The sequence below is a fragment of the Lathamus discolor genome, chromosome 6, assembly GCF_037157495.1.
Source record: "Lathamus discolor isolate bLatDis1 chromosome 6, bLatDis1.hap1, whole genome shotgun sequence".
NCBI lineage: Eukaryota > Metazoa > Chordata > Aves > Psittaciformes > Psittacidae > Lathamus > Lathamus discolor.
In genome coordinates this window covers 34,788,716-34,815,876 of record NC_088889.1, presented here as the reverse complement: position 1 = coordinate 34,815,876, position 27,161 = coordinate 34,788,716, and the positions used below count along the sequence as shown (strand labels likewise).

The following is a 27,161-nucleotide window of genomic DNA, read 5'->3' as shown; positions in this document are numbered from 1 at the left end:
AATTATAAGAGCACTTGAATACTTTGCCAAAGCTGCCAAACTCTCATTACTTTCCATCAAAGTCAGAAAACCCAGGTGGGATGCCATGGCCTTGCAGGCTGGTGCCTTGTCTCACATACATCTCCATGCCCAGTATCTGCATTCCTATGCTCTTGTACAAAGCAAAAACTCATTAAATACCATGTTGATTTTCCTTCTTTTATTGCTGGAAATACTAACAACATTTACTGACAGTAACAGTGTTTTCAAGCCTGTATGGAAGCTAACATTTAATATTTCTGTACACAGTGATTGTCCATGGGCATCTTGAAGAATTGGGTTTGGACCATCATATAAAAGCAAGCTGGCAGATACAATAACTAAATGGCAACTGTTTATATGTCTATGCTGCGTGACACATGCCCTCCATGGCTAACAGCTGGTTGAGATCCTCTCTGTATACAGGGATAACTGCAGCACAGGGATATTTGTTTGAAGGTTACTGCTACAAGAGAATTCCAGTGGACATGATTTACAAAAAGGTAAAGGAGATATTTAGAGTAAGCGCGAGGTTTCCAGTGAGTACAGTGTCTTTTCTCTTGTAAGAAGAGGACATGTTTGTATTTAGAATGTTAATTATTAACTGGAAGGAAATTTTTTAGCAAAATTTACTACATGCATGAGCCATGACTACATAATTTCCCTACTGGCATATGAAACAGTGCCTTGCCTCTCTCTGCCACCATGCCCCAAACATATCTTTATCTCCCACAGATACTTCAGTAGAACTTTCACCATAAAGAGACCTCTAACATTTTCATGAGTTGAGGGATACTGAGAATCGACTAATGCATTAATGCATTAGAGGCAAATGATCACCTCCTGCTGCTGCATAACAGCCAAAACATTTATTGTTTGAGCAGAAAACACTGATCCTCTGACAGTGCTGTGTTATGATGTTATCTCAAATGACTGAGATAATTCCATCTGATGGCTGTGGGTATATTACTGTGACAGTTGATCTTTTTTTTCTTTCTTAGGATAGTAGTGTTAATTCTCAAAAATAATGTATTTGCTTCCATAACAGTATTGGTTCCCCAAAACCAGATTTTGACCTTAAAATCTGCATGGATTGTGAATCTTTTTCATCAGTTTTGATAGTGCTCCAGGAATATGGCTGTTATTTATGCACACTGACTGTACAAACAGATAAAAATGAAATACTGTGTAAAAATCCTGTATTAGGAAGATGTTACTGCCCTTATACACTTAGAAGTCTCAAGTGCTAAAGCCTGGCTCACTTCCATATGTCTGCTAATTTGCTGCATGTATCTCTGAGCACCTTTTACACTGAAGAGTGCAGTCCTCCTCCCTCTCTGAGACACTATTTTGGCACCTTAGTTGTCATCAAAAAGACTCTGCAAGCAGCACTTAACAGCATAAAATCCTATTAATTGGATAACACACATAAGAGAGAAAGCATTTGCAGAGTTGCTTGGCTAATTGTTGGCAGGCTCATCACATTGGTAAAATACCCAAAGAGTCTTTCCTGGCCAGGAGGGGAAGAGTTGATCCCCACTGCTACCCTTGAGCCAATCCTTTATGATGATGAGGTACCATTTCCCTGCTTTTTTTTCTGCCTTAGGATTTTATACCATTTTTGTGTTTATCTTCTTGAATCTCTGAGCTACCTGTTGTCCCTGGCACAGGAATCCTGCCTCTGTAATTTTTCCTTTCTTATCTTGCAGGTCTCTCAAGGCAGACATTCTCACAGCTGTTTTTCAGAGGTAAATGATTTCCTGAGAGCTCTAAGTCAAGATGACACAACTGTGACAGATCAGAGTTGGGATGTGAATCCTTGGAGCACAGAGCGCCTTGCCACATGCTGAAAACTGGTATAGGTTCAATATAAGGTGGGATAAGTTCTTGGAAGAGAAGCCCATTGATAGTCACTATATTCATAAAAACCATATTGGCTTCAGATGTCTCTGAGTCTCATGTTACTAAAGCTTGCAAGAGGCACTGAGGAAATCACATTTGCTGTATTCTTGCTCTCCTCCCTAGGTATCAGCAGAGAGGGACCTTTCATCTGATCCAGCATGACTACTCTTATATTTTTGTGTACTGTTATGATTGCTCTGCAATAGAAGAAGGACTAGTTTTGAATGGCTTTTGCTGAAAAAGCACTTCTTATTTGGCAAAGTAACAGTCAATATGAGAGTGCTGTGGGCAGGGGGACAGCAACTATGGCCATTCTATTCTTGTGCTGTCACTCCATTGCTCCAGCAGGACACCAGTTCAGGAGATGGCCTCATATTTCTGGTTCAGGTTCATGGATATTTTGGGGGCTGAGATGGTGGTCCCAAATACGTGAATTCTCTAAGCTCACCATGGACACAGACTGGACCCATCCCCTTGCCTCTGGCCATTTTGGCACTTTCATTCATTCTCCCAGGTGGTCGTAGAAAGAAAACTCCAAATTATAAGGGATAATTGGAGAGTATTTTATGGACAGGACCTTATTATCAGTGGAGTATTCATTTGTATGTAGTGAAATAATTTTTTTTGAAACATTCCTGATCTTGATCTTGATTTTGTATTTCATACATGACTCCTACCACCAGACTGTCAATATCTGGTCTAACATCTCCTCACCACCCTTTCTTTCCCTAGTAGCCTAAAGGCCTCCATTTCCTGACCACTGTAACCAGTGTTCCTCATGCACAAATATAGCTCTTCATAGAGATCCCTTGAAATGCTAGTGAAAATCTTTTTTTAAATGACAAAATATGCCACAGAACAGAACTTTGAACTCTATTGGCTATAATGTCCAGCTATTTACAGTTATCTGCAGCCTGGTTACATCTTGTTAGAAAGACGCATCCTATATATTGCATTTAATATCTACAATATATTGTAGATATAATATATAATGTATATATAGAGTATGTATGGCCACATCTTGGTAGAAGGAAATAAATTCGAGAAGTAGGAAGAAATAACTCCAAGAGGTAGGATGAAATTTCAGGTTCTGTGGGCTTGACTGTCAAATCTTTGTAACTCCAGTCTCAGTAAAAATGTTACTCCTACACTTTTTCTTTCCTCAGAGGTCTGTGCTTCTCTCAAATCAGACAGCAGTGCTGACATTTCTAATTACTCCCAATGGAAGAGGTTTTTCAGGGTCTACCCACTGTGCTGGGTGTTCCTTAACAGGAGAGGGAACACATGAAAGACAAGGTAGGGTGTGATACTGTAAGTGAAATACCAGGGCACTACAGGTAGGTGTGAAAAGAAAGGTCAGCAGAGCTAACAATGTTTGCCACTTTTTTTCTGTAGGATTCGGCATTCCTACTAGTTAGCTAAACTTCAGGGAAAACACAAGACACTTCCAGGCTACAGTAGCTCTTTTGGTTTCTAAATTGCCCTCCTTGTAACTTATGGTGGGTTTATACAGCAAAGTGAATCTGTCAGCAGGAGTGGGTCTACCCACGACCATGCTCTCACTGTTGTCTCTGAAGGAATCTGTGAGTTCTCATGAGCTGTGTCAGCTGGTGCAGAAAATTCTGGGGAAATATGGAAGCCTTTGTCTGCAAAATGTTTTGGGGTGCCATTACTAGTTCTGACAGAGAAAAATGACTTGTGAGTGTAGAAGAAAGGACATAGAACTGAAGCTACTGGCCCAGTCAAGGGAGGCAGAAAAGCCATGAGTGTGGAGCAGGGCAGTGCTGATATTGACTGCCCTCCTAGTGACCAGGACAGAGCTTTGGTTCTCACAGCACAAAACACCTGACTGCCACTGGAGACAACAGCTGCTGTCAGTCAACGTTCTTCTCAGTGCTTGCAGATGGGCTGTGAGGGGCACCTCTAATGTTCTAGCATGTAGAATAAGGCAGGTGACAGGGCCCATGTCTGATGGTGCATTGTTTCCCTGTCATTAGGCTAAGTTTCAGGGTATGAGTAGTGTTTCTTTATATCACCAAAGAATTGTGAAGATACTCCAACCAGTTTGTGAGCCATTCAGATTCTGTAGCAATCCAGGTCTGAAGTAGTTTGTTACATGGTAATGTGTATAAGTATTGTGGTATTCCTGCAAAAGCAGAGAAAAGTCTTCCAGCCCACTGTTTTGTAACTATGGGGAAACACCTGCAAAGATGGGCTGCTGAGATAAAGCTGAAAGTCTTGTGCTTCCAAGAGAACTGCATGTTATCTGCTATTGTTTGACCAGCTCACTTGAAAAAATAGAACAGAACAGAATAGAATAGTTCAGTTGGAAGGGATCTTCTATCAGATTTTTGCTACTGCATTGTTACCATTGGCAGGTGACACTTGGTTTATGTGCAAATCAAAGTGTGATGTTACTACTCAGTGTAGGTGACCACCTACCAATTTCACAGCTAAGCTAATAAGCTAACAGAAAACAGGCTTTGTTGTAAAATCTCTGACACTTCTTACCAACAACAGTTGCTAGAACACCTGGAGAGCAACTTTCTCTCAAGTACGTATGCTTGTCTTGTTCAGATGGAAACCAGAAGGGATGAAAACCATGTCTGGGGTTTGCACATGTAGGTGAGGGTGAAATTTATAGTCACCTGTCTTGATGGAGCTCACTAGCACTTTCCCTTTACTGTTATTCAAGGAACGTTGCTAATACTTGGTGCATGGGCCAAAAGAGGGTTAAGCTCTCTTTCTTAGAGCTGTGCTGTTTCTGCATTCTTTTCCGCCTTCTCACTGAACTGGATGTATGATTGACAGGCATGCATTAAGCAGATGTGTTGAGTAAGATGACCCCATTTTCCTGACTTAGAATCATGTCCTTGGTGCTTAAAATGGGAAGGCAGTAGCCTTTAGGAATGAAAGACTGGATACATGGGGTTGATGATGTCTATACCTAAGATTCATACACTGAACACTTAACAGTGTTGACTCAGGCTCTCTTCCTTTCCAGCATAGACTTGTTGAGCACAGTGTAATGTGGGATTTTGAAGTATGAGGTGGTTTGCAGATGCATGTTGTATATGGCATGTGAGGTCAGTGTGTGTAACAGTCTCCTTTGGTATGTTTGGCGCAGGATATGCTTTCCTGCTTCCCACTGCTGTGTTGATCGTACATTTTATGGCCTGATTTGTCTGCTCCAGATTTCCACCTTCCATTATGGGACTTTTTCTCTCCCTTTATAGTATTTCAAACTTTTTTCAGTTCAGCAAACAGTTTGTTCCCCCCTCTGTCCTTCAAATAAAGTTTTCTTTGGCAATCCCTGTCAGGATAAATTCAATAACTCTTTAACTCAGAAGGATCCCCAAGGAGGAAGCCAAGAGTCAAATGCTACAATTATTCGCGTTTTGGTGAGAAGAATCAGACTTCTCAGGAATCATTTCAAACAAAGCAGTAACAGTTTATTCCTGCTGGGTGGAAGCAGGAAGTGTGCTGGAGGGAACCTGACAGCCTCCTGAGCACCATCAGGAAGCATAAAATGGATGGGCAAGGAGAGGAAGAGGGAGAGGCATTAATGAAGAAAAATGTCTCATTTCCTCCCTCAAACTAATTGGAAAAATGTGTTAGTGGTTGTGGCACTGGTAATTTCTCAAGGTGGTAATAGCTGCAGCCTGTCCTGCAGTGGGACTGGTCACAGGTTGGACCTCTACTCAGAATGGCTGTGATTAGTGCAAACGATGGCAGCTTTGCTTGTGATATAAATGTACACACACAAGCATATATATAAACACACCTACATATACATATGTAAGGTGGGTTGGTTTGTTTCTTTTTTCACTCAGGATCTGTGCCTCGTTTCTACCAATTCTTGACTACACATACATTTCCAGAATAAGAATGGTAGAATGTAGCTGAAAACATCTTTTGTTTCCTTTTTTTTTTTTTTTTTTTTTAATTTTGTGAGGTTATCTTGCTGCAGGAAAATGTAGGGAGGTGTGAAGGGAGAACAGAAGGGGCTTCACCATATAGGTCACTATTTTAGAATAAGAATGGGATTGCTTATAAGTACTGGTGCAAGTTCTGGGCAAAAAATGGATTTCCTTTGACACATCAAGGCATATTCACATGACCCACCCTCTGTAATCTTACTGCAATGTTGATAAGCCTATTTACGTTTCCCTTAAGCGAACGACCAGCCCAAATTCAGATTGCAGTTACCTGCTTAATCTTTTCATGGACTCTGTGCCAACAAAAATGTCTAGTGTAACCCCTCTCTGTCACAGGCTCTGGTCCTGAGATATCACCTCTTCCAGATCAGGGAAGAAGTACAGGGCAGGAGTCAGCTTTTGATGGCTGGAGCTGAAAGGGTGTTTCCTATTCACTGGAGAGTGTTATCCTCCCAGGTGTTTCGTACAACCCCTTTATGTTGCCTCAGTGTTACAGGTCTCTTGCAAAAGATGGAAGAACTGGAGGGGGAGTTGAGATGCAGGCCGTGTATATTCTTGACCACTGTGTTATTGGGGAAAAACAATTCTCAAACTCTTATATGGAGTTTCTTATAAAAGCTTGGTTCAAAAATATTCAGTTCTGCATCCAATTCTATTTTCTGTGCAGCTGATGATAAAAGCAAAACCTACAGCCTAAATGCAATGCACAGGTTCTCTTCTGAATAAAAGGATTGGCACTTGCCTTTCAGATTTGAAATACACAGCGAATATGGAGGTAATTGACTTATATTCTGTCATCATTTTCTTGGCACTTCATCCTCCTGAAATAGATAAATGGATGTATATGTAGTTTTCTGTGTACACATGTCTTTTAGGTGAAACCTTTTTAATAGGGATATAGAGTGACACTATTAAATGAAAAGATGAGTAGTGGATTATGCCGTATACCTAGAAATGTTAATATAAGGACAGAATCTAAGATTACAGATCTGGAGGTTTAACCTGTGGAGGCTTAAGAGAGGCAGCCGCACACTGAAAATTCAGAAACCACCTACCTGGATACTTAGCATAGTTTTGCTTTTGTTAAAGGCAGAAAAGACATTTCAAGAAGAGATCAAACAGCAATCCTCTGTTGAAAACTTCCGATATGCACTTAAGAGCTAGCAACCTTTTAACACCTGAGCACAGCCTCTTTCTAAATTGAACTAATGTGCAAGTTAGAGCATACCTTGCAATGAAGCATCACCTTCCACTTTCCTCATTCTCTTCTGGTAAATGTGAGCACACGAACCTCAATTTGGAGCATGCGAATACAGAAAAGGATAATGAGATCTTCAAGTATCTGTAGGGAAGCCACATTGTATAACATCATATAAGTGAATATGAAATAAAGCCCAGAAAGAAAGTGTGGATAGCTCAGCAGGTGGGAATTAGCAACTGAAACAAAGAGATTTCATTTCCAGTCCTTGGTGGCTATTTCATACAATCTAGAATAGATTTGGAGATGGAGGTAGATCTCTCCTAGAGACCAGTGATTAGGGTATTATCTTGGAAGGTCATGAGAACTGTGTTCAAACCTTTAATTGAAACCACCAGAGCATTGCCACCAGTGGCTTCTACTTTGCATTTGAGTACCAGAAGTCAGTAAGCCATTGGAACAATTTGTCTGGACTGTGCTCATTTCAAGGGCAAACTTGACAGCAGGCTCTAAATCAGCTGAATTGTCTTAGTGGTAGCAATTTTCCCCCATCTGATACCTCTTTCCCCTTCTTTTTCTAAATGGATTATATCCTTTCTGTTCTGTTTTGCCTATCATTTCCACAGCTGTACGTTTTATATTTGCTTAGATATGATGACATTGGTTCCTACATCCTGCATTTGCTAGGGCTCACTAACTAGGTCTTCACTTCTACAGACAGCAGTAATGAGATCACTGTGACTCTGGTTCAGCCAGCCAGCAACCAGCAAGTTTGGGTGTGGTGTTGGGAAGCTCTCATGGATGTTTGGGGGAGTTTGACCACTACACATGCTTGGACAAGCTGTACAGTTACTCTTTGCAGGCTGCACAATTCCTCTTTGCCACTGAAGCATCCGTCTGCATGGCAAATGCAATGATTAGGATGGACAGAGAGATGGTGACACATCTTTGGGGGGATCAGAGTTGTTTGCCTTCACAATTTTTGTTTCCTTTTTCTTTCTGTTATGTGATCAAACACCACCCAAACCATGCTCTCTCACAGAGACCTCACTTCTCTTGACATGTGCAGATCCTTTTCAATGCAATGACTGTGTTAGCCTGAAAACACTCTTTCTACATGTAATTATATAATAAATAGATAAATAAAAAATTAGTCCAGGTCAGAAATGAGGGGTACACCAGTGCTATTGTTGGTTTAGATTTTTTTTCTCAAAGCTATTTATCTCTTGATTGCAGATTTCAATGTTAATTCTACCGTTTCTACATTTGCTACAAGCCCACCTTTCTTGTGCAGACGGCTGGCAGATTCTGTCTGGGCATACTGTATGACACATGCTAGTGGCCCTGCCTGCTACAGGCAGCATACATGCACAGAATGACTCTGCTTCCATTTAAGGGCAAAGTCTGGGGAGTGAGAAGTATGGGAATGGCCATTATTCAAGTGTATATGACATTTGATGTTAATTTAATTTTCTCTCACCTATTGCACAGCAGAACTATGGAAAATATCAAGACTTTCCCTGAGGTGGCTGTCTTTCTGATATAGAAGAAATATAACATATACATTAAAGCAAAAAAACAAACAAAAAAAAAGCATGTATTTTTTAATTCTAATCTCAGCAAGTACTTATACTGAGAAAAAAGGCGGATAGTGATTATGGGAAGGGAGAGAGTTGTTTATTTATGCTGGCACTAACTTAAGTTACAGTGGGTAAAATATGGCAATTTGTTTCTCAGATTACTCATAACTTTTTGCATCTTTTCTTACTCAGTTAAAGTACAGAACATCTAGAAGATGATTCTGTCTTGCACAAAACTGAATTCAAGTGTAGCTGGCGAGACATCAATGCAACACTTAGCTGGCTGTGAAAAGTAGCAGAGGTTCTGAGATCCTGTCAGTGTTTAAGAGGGCAAAGTGCTAAAAGAAAAATCAGTCAAATTCTCAGATTCATTATGACCCATAAGCTGTCTGCCAGAAATTAAATGCCTGGTGGATGTCAGCAGAGTGTGTTGGTGTGTGTGTGTGTGACAGAAGTCAGAAATGCGTTTCTGTGTGTACAAGTGGAGGAAGGAAAGTAGAAATTGAAATTTCAGTCATAAATTCTCCTCTGTTGCCATGTTCAGGATGAGAGGTAGGGAGGACAATCTATACAGGGTGGAATGCTTTCTTTTTTAATTTTGAACAGTTTTTCCTTAGTATGTTTCAGTGTTTCAGGGTGAGTTATACTAAAAACATCATTACCTGATCTGTAGGTTTTAATACTGATCCTCCTTTATTCCTTCAGAGATGCAAACAGCACCCCCTCATATGCCAATTCCTTCATCAAAACTATCCCTACAATGCACAGAGAGGGAGCAAGTTGTCCACTCAGAAGCAGCTACTCAATGCAGAGATGGAGTCAGAGCTTTATCTGCAGTACTCCAGCCTGTCCTTTCTGCAGAGCTGGGGCAGCCAGCCCCCCCCATGAGCAAGTAAAGATGACATTTGTGCCAGCGTATGCAACTTTGGGTACCACTAGTAGACACTGTCTTGCACACAGAAGCTATTGCATAACCACACCTGGGAAGTGAAAAGATAAGACCTGCCCAGCACTGAAATCCGGTCTGTTATCAGATCCCTTCTGTTCATCGCTGCTGGTCAGTCACATGTAGGTTACAATAAGGTGTTATCCATAGGGTGTGTATGGAGTATTTTCACTAGGGAACATGCATCTTCCATACCCTCTTATTCTCTGTCCAGAGCTTCCTAGAGCATTGGGAGAGACAGGAGATCCCATCGCTACTACTGATAGAGCAGCTCTGCAGTCAGCAAATGAAATACTTCCCCTGTCCCCTGTATAATTATCTCTATCTTGAGTCCTGGCCAGCACTACTCATCTTCATTTCAGTAAGCGGACAGGCTGGAACTGGGAATGGCAGAATTAATTTATCACATTTTAATAGAGAGGCAGCTCAGGAAGGGAGGGACTAATGAGATAATTCTGAAGAAATTAGCTAGCTTCTATCACAGGGCTGTCTCCTGTGAGGCGGCTGCAGTGATGACAGATGCCATAGAACATAGCCCCATGCTCCCTCCCTGCCTCTTCCCTTCTCCCTCTGGGCACTACCCTCCAGTGCACCATCACCCCTGATTGTTTCCCTGTCGCTGCAGTGGAGAACCCCTCATGGGCCATGCCAATGTCCAGCTCATGTATCTTCCTAAGTTCAGCATGTAAAGCATCTGGGGTGTGTGGCACTTCTTAAGCAATGAAGAGTTCATAGATGAGACTGGCAAAACATCTCTCACCCATTGGGGCATACGTAGAAGAGCTGGTTTTTTGCTATTTTCTGCCTGATTTCAGAAAGCAGGCCCAGTAGTCCCAGCAGTTCTGCTTACTCAGCGTTCACTCAGGTTCTATTTGCAATTGCTCAAAAGTCATTATTGAAGACTTGGCTCAGCAAGGCACTAAGGCACTTTAGAAAAGTAAGATTTCCCCCCTCCCCCTTTTCCCCCCTCCATTCAGGGAACCACGTGGGATAATGCTTATGCTAAGTAGGTGGCTAACCTTTGAAACTACAAGTGAGTGCTCTTGTTCTGTGTTGAATCAGGACACAAGACTGAATTTCCTTCAGAAGAGTGTCTTGTACCACCTTATTTATGTACACTCAGGTATTTTCACCTAGAAAGGGTTTGGTTGTTTTTTTTTTTTTTTTGTCTTTTTGCTGGCACATTGTTGTCTTCAAACATTTCTTGAACATTTTTTTAACCAGAAAAATGGAAAAAAAAGGGTTCTTATATCCATTGAAAACAGCAAATTCAGCTCAAATGTCACACGTTTCAGATGTGACACTTGAGTCTGCTTCAGAAATTCCTAAATTAGGCAGCCAAAACAATGCTCAGCTGTGCTGCAGCTTGCTTACCTAAATCCCAATCTTTCAACATATATCTTCTACGTGCTTACCTTATATCATAGAATGTATTACAGCATCACAGCTTTCACTCTCTTTCCTAACCCATAAGGCATCATACAGAGCTCTTCAGTGGTTAAAGTGAACTGATTTTTGTGTCTATAGACAGAGTAAACAGCTCCTGACAAAATGGCCTAATCATCTTTAAAGTCATTAGCTTTAACTCTGTATCAATCATTCCATATTGCTGAGCTAATAATACCTAATTATAAGCTGCTCCTGGTGTTAGCACTGCTAACTGTTTTCCATTTAAATGCAGATGTTCCCTGACCTTCTGCTTACTAAGGAAAAGGAAGTAACTCCTTCTTCTCAAAGGGAAGGGGCAGCCTGTCCTTTTAGCACCAGGGGGCGTTTTCACCCCACGGAGGGATGTCAGGTTCCCCTGGGAAGGGCAGGTATTTGGAAAAGACTGGCCAATGCTCTGGGCAAGTCAGGCAGAGCACAGTTCCTAGAGTTAATTACTACTGCAAACACATCACTGTAAGTGCGGTGTTAATTGTGATGATATTGCAGTATCTTGCTCACTATCTTTCAGTGCAAGCCAGTGGCTGAGTAGTCAGCATGCAGTGGGTCGTTGCAGTGGGGCAGAGGAAAGGCCAAACATCTTCTGCCTGAAGTCTTGAAGTAGCTGGGACTGAGCTTGTGTTTTAAATGCAATCGGATAATTATTACATGTAGATCTTGCAAAATCAGTATAGGAAGAGATCATTTGGGTCAAAAGAGTGGATAATAGGTGAGTGGAAACAAGTGATTATAGGGAGGCTTGTAGTAAAACTTTATTTTATTTGCATGTATGTTCATCTTGCAGTACTGCTGAATCAGGAGAGTTAAAAATAATTTTAAACAGGTAACTTCTTGAAGACAATAATTAGAATTTTCACATTGTTTTAATAAGAAAATGAGAAAACTTCGGCTGAGGAGACTTTCTTATTTTTCTTTGTGGGCATTTGTAAGCTCCGGACTCAGCACACAAAAATATTAGCTTTTGTTTAGTGTTAATCTGGAGCATAAGGTGGGGTAGGTTAATGAACGAAATTAAATTCTTCTGTTATTTGGCCTTTGAAAAAGTAATTAAATGTGCCTGATTGTTTATACTTCTTTCTGAAAATGATTCTGTCAGCAAATTTACTTTATTTCTTTGCAGTATTTTTCTTTGTGAGTTTAATTTTTCCTATACCAATATTGTGAATAATAAGGAAATAACATTTTTGGAAAAATTATCATATTCCTCAGTTAGTATTATTACTTCAGTTTAAGAAGGGAAAAGAGTGTTTCCAACTTCACCACTTATCTTTAATTAAAAAAAATCAATGAAATCTATTAACAATATTGAGTTACTGTAAAAAATCTGCAGGTAAGTATATAGAATCATAGAATCGTGAATAGTTAGGGTTGGAAAGGACCTTAAGATCATCTAGTTCCAACCCCCCTGCCATGGACAGGGACACCTCACACTAAACCATGTCACCCAAGGCTCTGTCCAACCTGGCCTAGAACACCAACAGGGATGGAGCATTCACAACTTCCCTGGGCAACCCATTCCAGTGCCTCACCACCCTCACAGTAAAGAATTTCTTCCTTATATCCAATCTAAACTTCCCCTGTTTAAGTTTGAACCCATTACCCCTTGTCCTGGCACTACAGTCCCTAACGAATAGTTTCTCCCCAGCATCCCTATAGGCCTCCTTCAGATACTGGAAGGCTGCTGTGTGGTCTCCATGCAGTGTTCTCCAGGCTGAACAGCCCCGACATTCTCAGCTTATCTTCATACGGGAGGTGCTCCAGTCCCCTGATCATTCTCGTGGCCCTCCTCTGGACTTGTTCCAACAGTTCCGTGTCCTTTTTATGTTGAGGACACCAGAACTGCACACAATACTCCAGGTGAGGTCTCACAAGAGCAGAGTAGAGGGGCAGGATCACCTCCTTTACCTGCTGGTCACAGTCTTTCTGATGCAGCCCAGGATACATTTAATAATAGTAATATAAAATATTACAAAACTGCCATACTTAGCAAGATGTTCTGATATTTGGATACTCTTACATTCACAACATTTTTGCAATGCTTTTTTGTCCTTTTCCATTTCTTTTCATTGATAGAACAGGAACCATGATTTGTGTTGCATTTTAATTAGTGATGTGAGAATTCCATGATTAATAAGTATATTGCAAAAAAGTATCCATTTAAATAACTTGTGGACAGATTTTAACCAATTTTTCAAAACTCAAAAAAGAGTTTGGGTTAGTTTCTGTATAGTCTGGACTTAGATGACTTCTTATTTTGTCTAGTTCTGCTTATGAGGTCTACAAAACCAGTAACTTTCATTCATAATGGGAATGTTTTATCTAAACTCCCATGTGCACTGCTCTTTGGGTGTAATACTTCGTTTTGACTGTGATGTTGTATACATCACAGACAGATGAAGTTTTGTGCACCTAAACACAGCTAGTGTCTCACATAGTTTGACATTGAAGTAGAACATGGAAGCTACTTACAATGGAAGTGACATAAATCCCATGTTAAACAGAAAACCAAGCCTGCTTAATGATGCAAAAACATAGGTCAAAATAATCTCTACTTTAAGAAAATTCAATACATTCCACTCAATAAATAGATTCAAGAAAATTCAGCTTCTGTATGAAAGCACCTGAGAAGCCAATTGTGCTTAAAAGCCTATCTTCTTAACTATCAAGCCTTCTTTACTTGAAATGCTACACAATGTGTGAAGAGTCCCACTGAAGTTCATCGAACTGTATCCAGTGTCTTCAGTGGACTGAAGCATGTTCAAAGCAGTGCCTGGGGACTAAAGAAATGGTTGAGAAAGATCTAGCTTCTCTTATGTAATTTTAAAAAAATCTAGTTCTTATGAGTTTTGCTAAAGAGTTAAAGATTTAAAATATTCTCCCAAGTCAAATTAAATGCTTGTAATATTTATTCTTAGAATGCAGCAATTGTTCCTGAAATCACTTTGATGAATATTGAATAGGATCTATTTTTACTTCATTGTTCAAAGCTTTTACAGCCCTGTTCAATATTTATTCTTCTCCTAGAGGTCTTTTGACATACTGAGATTTTGTATGTCACACCATGGTAAAAGCTAGAACAATATAATTATTACATAGGGTATAAGTTTGTATACTGACATGCTCAGCAGAGAGCACACCCACACTTTCACAGTAGCTGGTCACGAACGGTAATTATTTCTCTCCTCATTATCCCTTTCGCTATTGGAAAAACAAGAGAAATGTTACAGGGAGGTTGGCAAGGGTGAAAAAAATCTCTTGTTCAATAACAATTTCTGTCTTAAAAAAAATATATATATATGCTGAATTTTGTTTTTTGGGGATGGGCAGAAATTTATTTTCAATAAAAAAGTCTAGTTTGCTTCTCTTCCTCATTTGGAGCCTGAGCTTCAAGCATCTTCCATTCTGAGGCAAATTCACCACCCAGACTGGCTCAAGAGATCAGATCAGTCTTCCTAGGGCCCTGCTGCGGAGCTGAACATAGAAGGTCTCTGACTTCCCAACTCTGGTGTCCGTCTCTGGATGAAACTGCCAGAGTTTGTTCCCATATGGTTACCAGTCTGTTCCCTATGTCTGGCAGGGTTGCAACCTGGAAAAGGGGGGTGAACTGAGACTGTGCCCCAGTGAGAGTCTGAGACCTCCTAGAAAATTGCGACACTTAATGTTTTGATCATTTCAATACCACCAGTTATTTATTTTACTTTCCATTTTCTCATTCTGGAAGGTACAACATTCATTCTGCAATGGATAAAGTATTTTTACAAGTTCACAGCTTCCTGAAGAGTGGGACCTCGGACTTTCAGTTACCTCCAGTCTATATCATATCCTGTTCATCCCAATCTGTATGCTAATGTTAGTATGCTTTGAATAGGTGCCAGCTCTAATCTGTCTTTCCTAAAATCATTCTGAGCTCTTAATCCAAAGACAGATTTCAGTAGCTGATATCAGACAGTATTCAGTAAAACTGCTAGATGTTATCACCAGTTGCAAGCCAGGCCCTTGGTTTTGATGGAGTGACAATAAAATATATTAATGAGTAGGTTGTGCCCTTTACGCTTTTGCCACTTACTTCAGTCAGAAGTTCCCTCAGCAGTTCCGCCAGATTCTGATGATTCATTGTTGTTTAATTTATCAGTTTCACAGTACATTTTCTCTTCTAACATTTCAGCTGCTAACAGCATCTTTCTTTTACTATAATGAAAGGGTCTGAAATAAACATCTCCCTGATACCTTTGCTAGTGAAGACTAAACATATTTTTTCTGAAATGTCTTTATTTTCTGTGAATTATATCCCTGCTTCTTGAGGGTTCACAATTCTCTCCTTCTTGAAAGACTGAGTGCTATGAACTGAACAATACTGTTGTTTGAGTTTCCCTTCTTGTTTAATTGCTTTTTAATTTCCCAGGCCCTTCATTTCAGTCTTCCATGCATATGTCTACCACTTGGCAAACACACCAGTACATTTGCAGTGCAGGCTGCCTCTCAAAGTGCAAGAAAAATAAGCACAGAAAGTTTTAAATGGAAAAAATAAGTAACAAAATTTGATTCTCTCTGCTTGCTTCTATGCAGGACTGTAAACATCTTTTAGTAAGGAGGAGAATAAGCTCTCCAGCCATCTTCAGTTTTTACATAGATATATTAATCTAAAGCCTTTGGCAATTCGTTTGCAAAGGAAGACTTTTTTTTTTTTGGCCTTCTTGTGCTGGCATATAGTTAGGAAGTGTCAAGCCAAATGTAATATGAATAATGAGAATAAGCCTAGGAATATATATGATTGCAAGAACAAATCCCAGCAAGCAGGGTGCAGCCAGATTTTACCCTCCCTCCACCTTCACTAGGATGAATAAGAAGAGCTAGTAGTAGGAAGACACAAATACCAGGTATCAAAATTGTTAATAATGCAGTTGCCATGCGATATATTACTTGTAAATTCCTTTTAAAGGGCATGTCACACCATTTAGTACAATCCATTAATCAATAGCTTACAGAGAAAGAAGCCATCTATCTTGGTCTGTTCCTCAAATCTAAACTTTTAAACAAGGAGAGATTTGTTGAAGTTCAGTATTAACTGTTCCAAAAGAAGGGAGCTCGATCATCCAAAAGAGAGCAGACATGGTTGTTTACTTTCAGCATGGGTTGATTTCAGTATGAAATGAATCGTTTGATTTACCTCTTCTCTGCTTACCACCATGAATATATTTCAGATCTCTGTTAAATTACAATAATCTTTTCCCCTACAAAACTAAATTAAAATATAAATTAAAGATACTTACTAATGGTGAGCATTGTTAAATTGTTATCATGGAAACACTGTAACAGTCATCAGAGTAGAATGTTCTGACAGTCCATTTAGCCTCCATCAGACCCTTATGACAGTTTTATTAGAGACTGTAATAAATTTCTCACAATACATTTAATAGGAGAAAGATAATTTTTCCTTATCTAGCTGGCCAAGTTCAAATGTTGCTGTAGTCATTGTGCTGAAGTGAATCTGATATCATCTTTACATTTTGCACACTTGCATATAAACTTGGTTGTCTTTGTACCTGTTTGTGGACCCCTGAGGGTGATCCAAAGAAAGTAAGAGACTGACTGCAAACCACCTGCCAGAGCCACAGATTTTCACAATGCCATCTCTGAGGCACAGTGGCACCATGCAGCCCAAGTACTGTGAGCAACTGTGTGGACAGACTGCTGTTCAAGACAGAGGTCTTGCCTCATTCTTCATGATGGTAAAAAACATACTTCTGTCCTTCCCTCAGCTGTTTGTGGGCTGCTGTGGACATGGTGTCTTTGTGACTCAGTCCCTCTTCTGGCACTGAATACTGAGAAGCACCACTAGTTCTCTTTCATCTTGTATGCTGTGGTCTTATATGCATTCATGAGAGCAAAGCCAAAAGGTAGCTGAACCAGTTACGTTAGCATTTTATGAACCTGAGCCTCCACCTTAAGCCCAGAGCTGGTATTTCACTTAGCTACTGTAACAGGACCACATTTTACTAGGGACCCATGTTGTTCTTTCTGATTCTCCATATGCTTATAGCTGCAGGATTAATTCAGGTCTGTGTGCTACTGCCATTATGGATGTAGTCACTGTGGCTGAAGCCCATCCCCAAAAGGACGTATCTACAAATCCCAGATGAGTCTCCTACTGATCTGGTCTTCCAAATAGCTCCAAACTTAACATGAACTTGGGAGTCCGAAGATGAAAAGAATGGCCTAAGTACTTAGCTGGATCTTGGACTTTGGTCTAGAAGCAGGCCGAACTGTAGAAACCAGGATAACAGTACACGCTACTATTTACTACTTAACACCTTCCATGATGACAAGTTTTGCACCTGGATGATTCTGTGTCTTTTATTTCGTTTGATTTGAATCCTCTTCTAAACCAAGAGAAGAGTGAGCTGAGTCAGAGAGTCAAGGGTTCCTTTACTCTTGCCCTCTCCTACTTCACTGGATGACTCCTGGCCTTTTATTGAGAAAGCTGCATAATGTTTGAACTCTTTATTGATTAAAAAGGGGAGGAGGAAATGAAAAAGAAATGAAAGAATCCATACAGTGAGGTCTATGTATGTGCATCAGCACAGGGAATACAATTAACCCGAGAGAGCAGTAGTAGTGAAAAGGAGCAGAACAAACTGAAATAATAAAGCTGGCTCTGCATTCTACCATGGTGTCATGGACAGATTGTGCTGGAAAGCTTCAGCACTGTGGAGCTTTGGGGTGAGGGGGGTTAATTATCTCTCTGTGAAACATTCATTACAGCACCTGGAACTACATGGAGCTCACTGGGCTGCAAGTTCATTGAGAGGTTCATGATCCTTTGGAGCAAATGCAGAGTCATTCTGGCATGAAACTGTTTCACTTTGCTCCCTGCTCATCCAGAGCTCTGCCTCCTACATGCTGTAGTGCCGATGCTTTTTCTCTGCTTATTCCTGTGATTATGGCTTGGACTGTTGTTTGCTGTGTTTGCGCAATATGCAGCACAATGGGGCCCTGATACTTACATGGAGCCTCTGGGTGGGAGTGTGATACAAATAATAATGCTCCTGAGCAGCCAGGACATTTTGGCAATGCTGTCTTTCAGATAGTGTCATTTCTTCACACACTTCACTGACTGGCCATACTCCAGCATGATTTTAAGCTTCTTTTCCTAACCTTTGAGCCTTATCTTGCTTTTGCCTTTTCACCCCAGTCTGGGCTCTTACTAGTTTGCATTGCTCCATCAGGCCTGCTTAATTGTCTGCTTTTTAATCACAAGTACTCTCTGAGCTTTCATTTGCCCACCTACTTTTTCACAAAGCAGTTTGAGTGGTTAGCAGAGACTTTGCTATTACAGCCTTCTTTCAGTTTCCCATTCAGTTTGATGCTTACAGAAAATCTCATATACAAAGATAGGCAGGGAACTGGTCAATATACACATAAAAGATCTTAAAGACAATCTGGCATTATACAAATGGAATTTGAGCCATAGCTCTGGGGTATTTCTCACTTCACCACCACCACCACCTCCTTTCCATCTCTGCAGCCCAAGGGGCTGCCTTGCTCTGCTGGAAGCTCCAAGGGTGTGTGGAACTGCACTGCAAAAAGGACCAACATTCAAAATAACCTCCATCTTTGTTTTTTTTGGGGCTTTATTCAGAGAAGGTTTGGAACCTTTCCTAAATTTTGTAGCAGATGATTGACTGGCGATGGCAAGAACTCATATCTCTTCATCTAGCATACTAGAGCATTAGCTCTGTTAGGGTAGTCTCTGAGGTTTGGTAAATGTGGCTGTGTTCTTCTTGAGGAGGATGACAAAATTAAAGTTTTTTCTTCCTCCTGCTGGTACTATTAAAAAAGAAAAGAAAAAAGAAGGGAGAATCCAGGATTTTTTTATTTAAAATAAAATGTTAACAACGCGGAATTTGTCATCTAGTTAGCTGCCCCATAGAAAGTTAACTAGATCAAATCGCTTGAGCAGGAAAGGCAAGAGAAATATCATGTATGTGAATCTTCCCAAAGTTTACCTGGGAGTTTGTGACAAATCATCTTGGCTGACTGGCATAAAGTGTTGAATTCTTGGGAAACCCTGCAGTTAAATTCAGAGGCACCTGAGGAATTTATGTTCTTCCAAAGTTTAGTCCTAACTAGCTGGGTATTTTGAGAAGCATGTCTGAATTTAGACATGTAAATCCCAGCTAATCTTCTGTCTCTGCATGTGGGGTCCTTGCACTTCCTGCCTTAAAGTCAAGAGAGAGAAAATCAAAACACAACAGGGAGAGGACTGGCAACTGTGTCAGGACAGAGATAAAATCTTCTGTGCCAGTGGGAACTAGATTAGGCAGAATTTAAGGTTGTAACTCCTGAGGACAGAGATGACAGGCATTTATCAAAAGGTTAGGGAGACTGTATAAAAAGCAAGACAATCCTTAGTCTCTTCTTACTCACAGTCTTTTTTAACAATAAGTAAGCAAACAGTATGAAGGAATAGAAAAACACAGTCAAATGAGAGATGAAGTACAGAAGGGGTCAGAACCAAGCTGTGACTTGAAGGTGGGAGGAAAAGAGGAAAACAAATAATTATGGAGAAAAACATTCACCGACAACATTCCACAGGGATTGCTTAATATCAAAAGCCACATTGTCTGTCATAGCCTTATAAATAAGGTCAGTAGTCCAGCCTGAGATTGCAGACACTGGGCCAAGTAAGGGAAAATAACCTTGCAAGCAACAGCAAACAGCTTCAGGAAAGTCACCATGGACACTGCTGCAAATTCAATGGACACAGGAGAAATGTTTGAAAGGATTAATCCATAGAACAGGAGAGACAAATGCAATGGGAAACTGAGGAGGATGGAAGAAAATGGGCTGAGAATAAGAGATAAATCTCCTTCGTATTTCCTGTAGCATCTAGGAAAATGTGAATCCATCTGTAACATCTTCCCTCAGAGCTGAGGAGCAGATGCAGGGCATGCTGTAAGCACAAAGCCCTGGTCTTCATCTGCTGATGGCATGCCACTCTGGCTGTGAAGAAAGCCCAGTGAAGATACAAACTTCAGCTTGTCTTTACTTGTTATTTTCTTGTCTGAAAACTGCAGACAAATACTGCAATTTTACTTCATAATGGTGAAAGTAAATTGGATCTCAGTTTGTTTTTCTCTAGCCTGTTATTCGAACTAGTCCCATACACAACCCACAGAATGGAAGAGATGCCTGGTACAGTGAAAAATTGGCTTCTGCTTTGCATTTTTAACAGAGTAATAACAGCATCTTCCTCTTCAGATAGCAACAGTTCTAGTTTTCTCTCCGATCCAAAACTTTATGTACATATGAAGAGTCTGTTAGGGAGTCAGAGCGTGCTACATAACCCAAAAAAATTCAGAAATGCTTCTTACTTAGCAAATTTCCTGAACTTTGAGCAACCTTGGCAGCAGCTTTTCTTTATTATCTGGTGAATTCAAAACAGAATGCTAAAACTTTAGCAGAAAACCCCAACAGTAAATCTAAAATATGTGCTTGTATGAATAAATTACCAAATAGATATTGAGTGTTAGTGATGATTTTGTGTATTATTGTTGTTATCTGGCACAGCCTGATTGTATAAATGACCTTAAAATACTTTCCAATGCAGTTTGCTTTTGGAAGATTTTAACGAGGAAGTGAGGTGAGCAAGTTATCAAAAAGGAAGGCAGAAGTATTAGTGGCAGGGCTGAAATACTTCGGATTATAAGAAATAATTTTGTGATATCAGACTTCAAAATCCATGGTAGCTCTTTTCCCCCCTCTCTTATTTCATCACATCCCTTTTAAAAATGTTTCTGAAGGCCACAAGGTTCAGGATGTGATCACATCAGCACTTGGAACCCTACCAGAATGGCTTCAAACAGGAAGTACCACCACCAATGAGATGCAGTTACAGACTATGCCAGCATTTGCACAGCAATACCAAAAAAAGACAAACACACACACACACCCTTTTTTGCGCAGCCCATCAGTTAGCCAGTTCTGCTACATGCTGCAGTAGACTACAAGTCTATGCCAGGGCAACTGATGCATCTCTGCTGAGAAGAATCACAAGATTTTATGTGATACCGACCTGTTCTCATGCATTGAGCTTGTGTCAAAAAAAAAACCAAACTAAAACAGGCTTGAAGATGAACAAAAGCAAGACAACAAATAAGCAGCAGTTGAAGTTCCTGCTTTTGAATTCAAGCCTGACTTGCTAGTAACTTTATATTTGTTTCCAACAAAACACCACACTATGCTATTTCTCAAAATTTTATTTGCAAAGTAGTGTTAATGCAACTTTCTTAGCCCCTTGCCAAGTTGTCAAAACCATGTTTTGTTTCTGTAATGATGAAGATTATAGTATTTTTAAGGGAGAATTCGTGAAAGTCTTCATAGCACTTGAAATTACTTTTTTGGTATTATTGTGAAAGCAAAAAAAATACCACTTTCATTATTTGGAATGATTTTGATTTACCTGGAATGGAATTTTAGAGAGCAACAGTGCAATAAAAAAGAGAGATTCAGTGCTCCTGTCCTGCTTCAACCGAAATGACATTACAAGGATGCACCAAGTGAAATGTAGGTAGTGCAGCTAGAAATTTCCAGAGGCACTATGCTAATTTCAAAGGACTAATATTTCTTCTGTACATTCCAAACAGTGACTAAAAGTGCATGCAAGATTTCTTTGCTTTTTCAAGGCATGTAAAAATCACATCCTTAAAGTTTTCTAAATCATGGTCTCAAGATCAGTTGATGGCTTTTCCTTAATTTGCCACAACCATAATTAGTTTATTGACTAGAATAATGCCTTATATTTTCTTTTAATTAGAAGAAAACCTTGTAATTAACAATGGAAATAATTGATCTCCTTTAAAGAAAGCATTAGAAAGGAATACAGTACTTGCTCATGAATTGTAAAAATGTAAAAAATAAATAACAATTTCTGAAGTAAAGATGGAAGGGAAGGGGAATGCTATCTTCCTCCTCAGTTTTCAGAATTACTTTCTTTTGTTTGCAAATAATTTATGCCAACTTTCTAGTAAAAACATCATTCAAACAACTTGAATTTTGGGTAAGATTCAAGCTAAAATCATTCATTCAGCCTGATCTGGTATATCAATGGGAGTAAAAGGTATATAGGAAATAAGTTGCACTTCTCAATTTGGCTTCTGAAGCTCCATATGCTCAGTAAATTCGTTAAAAACTAAGCTCCTGATTCAAAGGTATTTGAAAAGTTGCCACGGATTGAAAAGGAATTTGGATTGTTCTCTATGACCAGCACCCTTATTTAAGGTATTTCCCTCTTGGGTACCTACAGTGATGCTCAGGACGAAGACCGATTCAAGTTGCAGAACCTGGCTGGGGTACAGGGCTGTCCTGGACTTGAACTAACTGGTCTGGATAAAGAAAAAATAACTCAAAAATCTCTGTGTCCTGGTCCGGTTTAAAATTCTTCTCACATTTCTTTTCTAATTATGCAGCTGAAGCTGCTCTTTTAAGCACCTTGGGTTGAGTTGTAACATAGCTGGCCAGTTACAAGGTGAGATGGGATTGAACTAGTTCTAGTCCAGCTGAAGTGAGTGTTAGAAATTTCATTATCAGACTTCTTTTGTTTGAAGGGCAAATTGGGTCAGTTGTGCAGTCTAGGTTTCAGGTTTATAGGTACAGAAAATTTGAATAGATTCAGCAGAACCAAAAAGTCCTACTTTATGACAAAATTTTATTCCAGAAATTGAGGAGTACTGGGGACTGATGAATCTGCTAGAGACTTTGCTACTCCAAGGAGCTAGATTGTCTGCAGAATGGGCTTTGGTAGGTGTGTCAGTATAAACTATAATATTAGATTGGAATTCAGATTGGTTGCTTTTCCCAGAGCTGGGGTTGCAGAAATCTTTCCTTCTTTAAAGCAGATAGAAATGTAAGTGGATCCTTCCATCAAATTCAAAATTAGTTGGTTTTGGGATTTTTTTTCCCGTTTTGTTGCATTTTGTTTGTTTTTTAATTCCCTTCCATAAGCTCTTTCCTATGATTAGAATAGAAATGGAGGAAAATACACTCTAATAAGGCAAAACTCACACTTTCATGATGAAAGTCTGTTTAGTTTCCATGTTTGGGTCAAGATTTTTTTTGTACTCACCATGATAACATGAACCATTCTGACCTCCATTCATCAGTTAATGGGGCTGTACAATAAAGTGAAACTCTCCAACAGAGAAGAATGCTACAACCACTGTTCGTGATATGCAATGCTATGGCTTATTCTCTGTTGTCAAGCAGAGAAGGGGATGAACTCTTCATCTCATCTGCAGGAAGCAGGGTGCTTGGAAGCCTGTGGTAAATCGTTTATTTTGATGAGCTCGTTTTCATTTGAGCTTGCAGCATTTGATATTCTTCAGTTATTCCCTTACCGAACACCGTTGAGGCTGTGAGTGAATTGCCATTCATATATATCAAGTGATGTGTTTCTGCACTTGTGTAGCATCTGCCATCAAGGATCTCAAAATTCTATACAAACTTTAATGAGTAAGATTTCACAACACTCCCGGGAGGTGCAGAAGTACTGTTAACCCAATTTAATAGGTAAAGAAAGCAAGATGCAGAGAAATCAGTAGATGCATATTCAGACCCCTGCCTCCACCTGCATATATATTCTGCAAACTTTTGTTCATACAGAAATCGAAAATTCAATACCCCTAGAAAAGCAAATTGAAACTTGCATTTGCAGGTTCCTTTGGGAGAAAAGGATTTGGTAAGTATACATTTCAGTATTAAGGCATTCAGAAATGCTCCACAGTTTTGAGTACGCATACAGGTATTTGCAAAACAAAATACAACAAAAAATCTCAAGTGCACTCAAACCCTCATTTTTTTTCTATGCACACTTAGAAGCAGATTTGGGGCTCACAGCTGTCAGATACTGAAACATGTTGTATGTTCTGCAGGGGAATAGGGCTTGCTGGGAGAAACCACTATGGCTTGAGATGGTCTGTTTTACATTAGCAAGTGTCTCTTGCCATGGTCAAGGCTCCCCAGAAAATTGCTACTCCAAGTTAGGCATTGATATTTTTGTGGTACCGAAACATAGACTATTTCGAATTACTGGGCAATAGTTTTCCTTTAAAGAGTCACCGGTGAGTCCTGCTGACAGGTCTGCTGGAAAGCCCTAGCAACAACTGCTCTGCCCTGCCCTTCCCTCCTCCTTGCCGGGGACGGAGGGAAAGTGCCTAAGTGAATCAGTACCATTCCTAAAAGCAACAGTAGGGGACGCTGTGGGGTAAAAAACCCAATCCTCCTTGCTTCCCCCACCTCCCAAGGCCTCTCCAGAAGAACCCACAGCACTTGCCACTTTTAGGAGCTGAAACCCAGCACAAAACTACAACCAGTTGTGTTTTGGGAGAACACAAAGCCCTAATTAAAGGGCCATCCGGGTCACTGCTGAATAATTGTTTTCCACTTTTATTTTCAAATTGGAAAGGATAATTTTATTTAATTCCACTGCAAGAAGAGATGTGGAGGAGCCAGGTGACATGCAATTTGATTGAACTGGATGTGATCTTCCAAATGGAAAGGTTTGAAAAGATGAGCACCATGGCAAAATAGATATTTTCCACGTTTGTAGCAGTTAATTAGTTCAGACTGAGGGAGACACATCACATCAAAAAAGATCTTCCTCCAGGTATTTACCGAATGTCTGGAAACTGAGAACTGACTGTATCTGAGGAGCCAGAACTACATCTAAAAGAAAATCACTGTTGAGAGGTTCCCAGAAAAATAATCTCCTGAAAATCTAAGATAATTAGTTATTAGAGTCTACATATTTATGAGTGATTTAGAGTGGGAGAACATGCTCCTTTACCCAGCTCTTTTTACTGAAATCTAAATCATCTGGATTACTACAGAGTTTTCTGAATGCTTTACTGTTCCTTATCATAATCGGAGATGTGATAAGGCTGTTATAATCCTAAAAGAATCTCTGGTAATGGTGTTTGCAGCTATGCCTGGCAGATAAAGGTAATCAAATGCCAGGTTTCAGGGCATAAACTAATTGCCTGCAGAGGTCGGAAGGAATTGTTTCCTTCCAGGTGTTGTACTGCAACAATTATCAAGGTATATAATGCATTTTGTAGTGAGATGGTGTCCTAGAATGAAACATTTCTTTGAATTTTTATTTATTTGCCATTCATTTATTGCCATCTGGCAGGGCACCAGACCTATTGGACCATGTAACTAACTTGGTACAGCAAATCTTATGGGAAAGTAACTCTATTCAAACATGCAATACAATGTTAATCCTTAAATTTTGACAACAGACAGTATGTTCTGACAAAGACTGTCTTAATAACTCTGCTAATAAATGTGTCTGTGAATGAGAAGGAAAAATAAATTACCTCAGTATTTGGACTACTGTTAGAGAAGAAATACACATTTCATGCATGCAGAGGAACTGGTGTGTCTTTTATGAAGGTGGATTTTTTCACACTGTTTTCATATTGCATGCCATGCATGGATGCCACATGCTAATAACGACGGGGCAAAACTATACGTTTTCCTTGCCCAGATGGCTTCCCTGTAAATATTTTTAAGTCACATCTGCATGGTTAAAAATGTCATACCCCTGCATCTGAACGAATAATGTATCCCCGAAATCAAATTTGTTCCTGATATAGGGCCAGTGATAGCAATTCAGTTTAATCAGCCGTATGTTTGGATAGCTGATTCATTCCAGAAGATAAGGTGCTAGAGAGGAAAATTAGCATGCTGACTCCTTTTAGAGTAGTTGAAACTTGTCACCTTAGAAAACCCTCAAGACCCAAACCACAGTAACACTAGAATGACCAGGATTCCTGTTTTGCCATACTTTTCTCCAGCAGCTATTGATTTACATGCTGATCAAACTTTAGTGCTCGTGTTGCTGCAGACATCAATTTTTCTTACCAATTGGCTGTGAATCTTTCCAGAGTTTATGAAATAGTGGCCATAAGCTAACGTATGCACTGTCTTAAATTCCTGTAGTGCTTGCTGATGCCTAGTACGGCTGAAGTCCTTCCACTGAAAAAAAATCAGAGCATTTGCTGGCTGCCATTAAGTAAACTCTGGTTGCGGTGTGATCTGGCTGATGTATATTTTCTCTTGTTTATAATAGACATGGTAACAGGATTAAGGCAAACAGGAAAAAAAACAAAAGTGTTCTTTTGTTATAGCATGTAAAATATGCTATAAAATATAGCATGTAAAAATATGCTCTTTTATATTTAACATAGAACTCATTGCCATATATTGTATATAACAGGCCTTTGGATAGGTGTTTTTCAATCCAAGGGCCTGAGTATGACTCCCTGGTGAAGAAGTCTCTTTTCCCCAGCTGGGTGAGTGCTTGAAAGGACAAATGAATCAGCAGCTGCCCTGTGTGCACCCCTGTTCTTCCTGCCCAGCTGGCAGAGAGGAGATACTAGGAGAAAGGGTTGGAAGAGGAGGAAGATCATCTCCGGTTGGTATTATTACTTAATCAATAATGAATAAATGGAGGAAAAGTGAGAGGAAGTAGAATATAAATGAGTAAAAAGAAAGTTTGTGGTGGATGATAGGCTTGGAGAAGAATTCAAATAATATGATATCAAATATGTGTTTATTCCAATTAACTTTGTGACAGGCATATTCAAGGAGATTTAAATGCAGCTTTTAATTGGTATACTTTCCAGGGCATGGTAGGTGTTTTATCATTTTAGATAACAGAACAGCAGAAGGGAAAATTAAATTGACAGAATGCAGAGAGAGAAGATGAAAGCTACATGTGACATAGAACTATATTATTAAAAATTTTAGTAAGGAGATCATATCTATTCATTATTGATTTTTTTTTTTTCTGTCTTAGAATATGTATTTACTGCAATTGGCTTTAGCAGCAGCACTCCCCACAGTGGTACAGGCTGAAGCCTGATGCTAACTCCTTGGCTGTACTGATTTTTTTTTGGTGCAGGATGGGAGACCAGATGAGTGGCCTTTCATTGAAGAGCTGTCTCATGAGGGTCATTCCTCAGCAAGAAACAATGGATGCCAGTGCAGCAAAGATTGTTGCTATTTGCATGCCTACCCTGCCAATCACAAAGTATGTGCTTCCTTAAAGTGCATACTTATGTGCTATTGAC

General features: G+C 39.8%; 1 long non-coding RNA gene across 1 annotated transcript in view; it reads left to right on the top strand.

The window, feature by feature from the left end:
- The first annotated feature begins 300 nt into the window (after nucleotides 1–300).
- LOC136017548 (uncharacterized) overlaps nucleotides 301–27,161 on the top strand; it is an 80,273-nt gene continuing 53,412 nt past the window's right edge. Inside the window, exons 1-2 of the long non-coding RNA XR_010613976.1 lie at nucleotides 301–521; nucleotides 1,728–1,892. This is a non-coding gene — a long non-coding RNA (uncharacterized LOC136017548). The remainder of the gene's footprint in view (nucleotides 522–1,727; nucleotides 1,893–27,161) is intronic.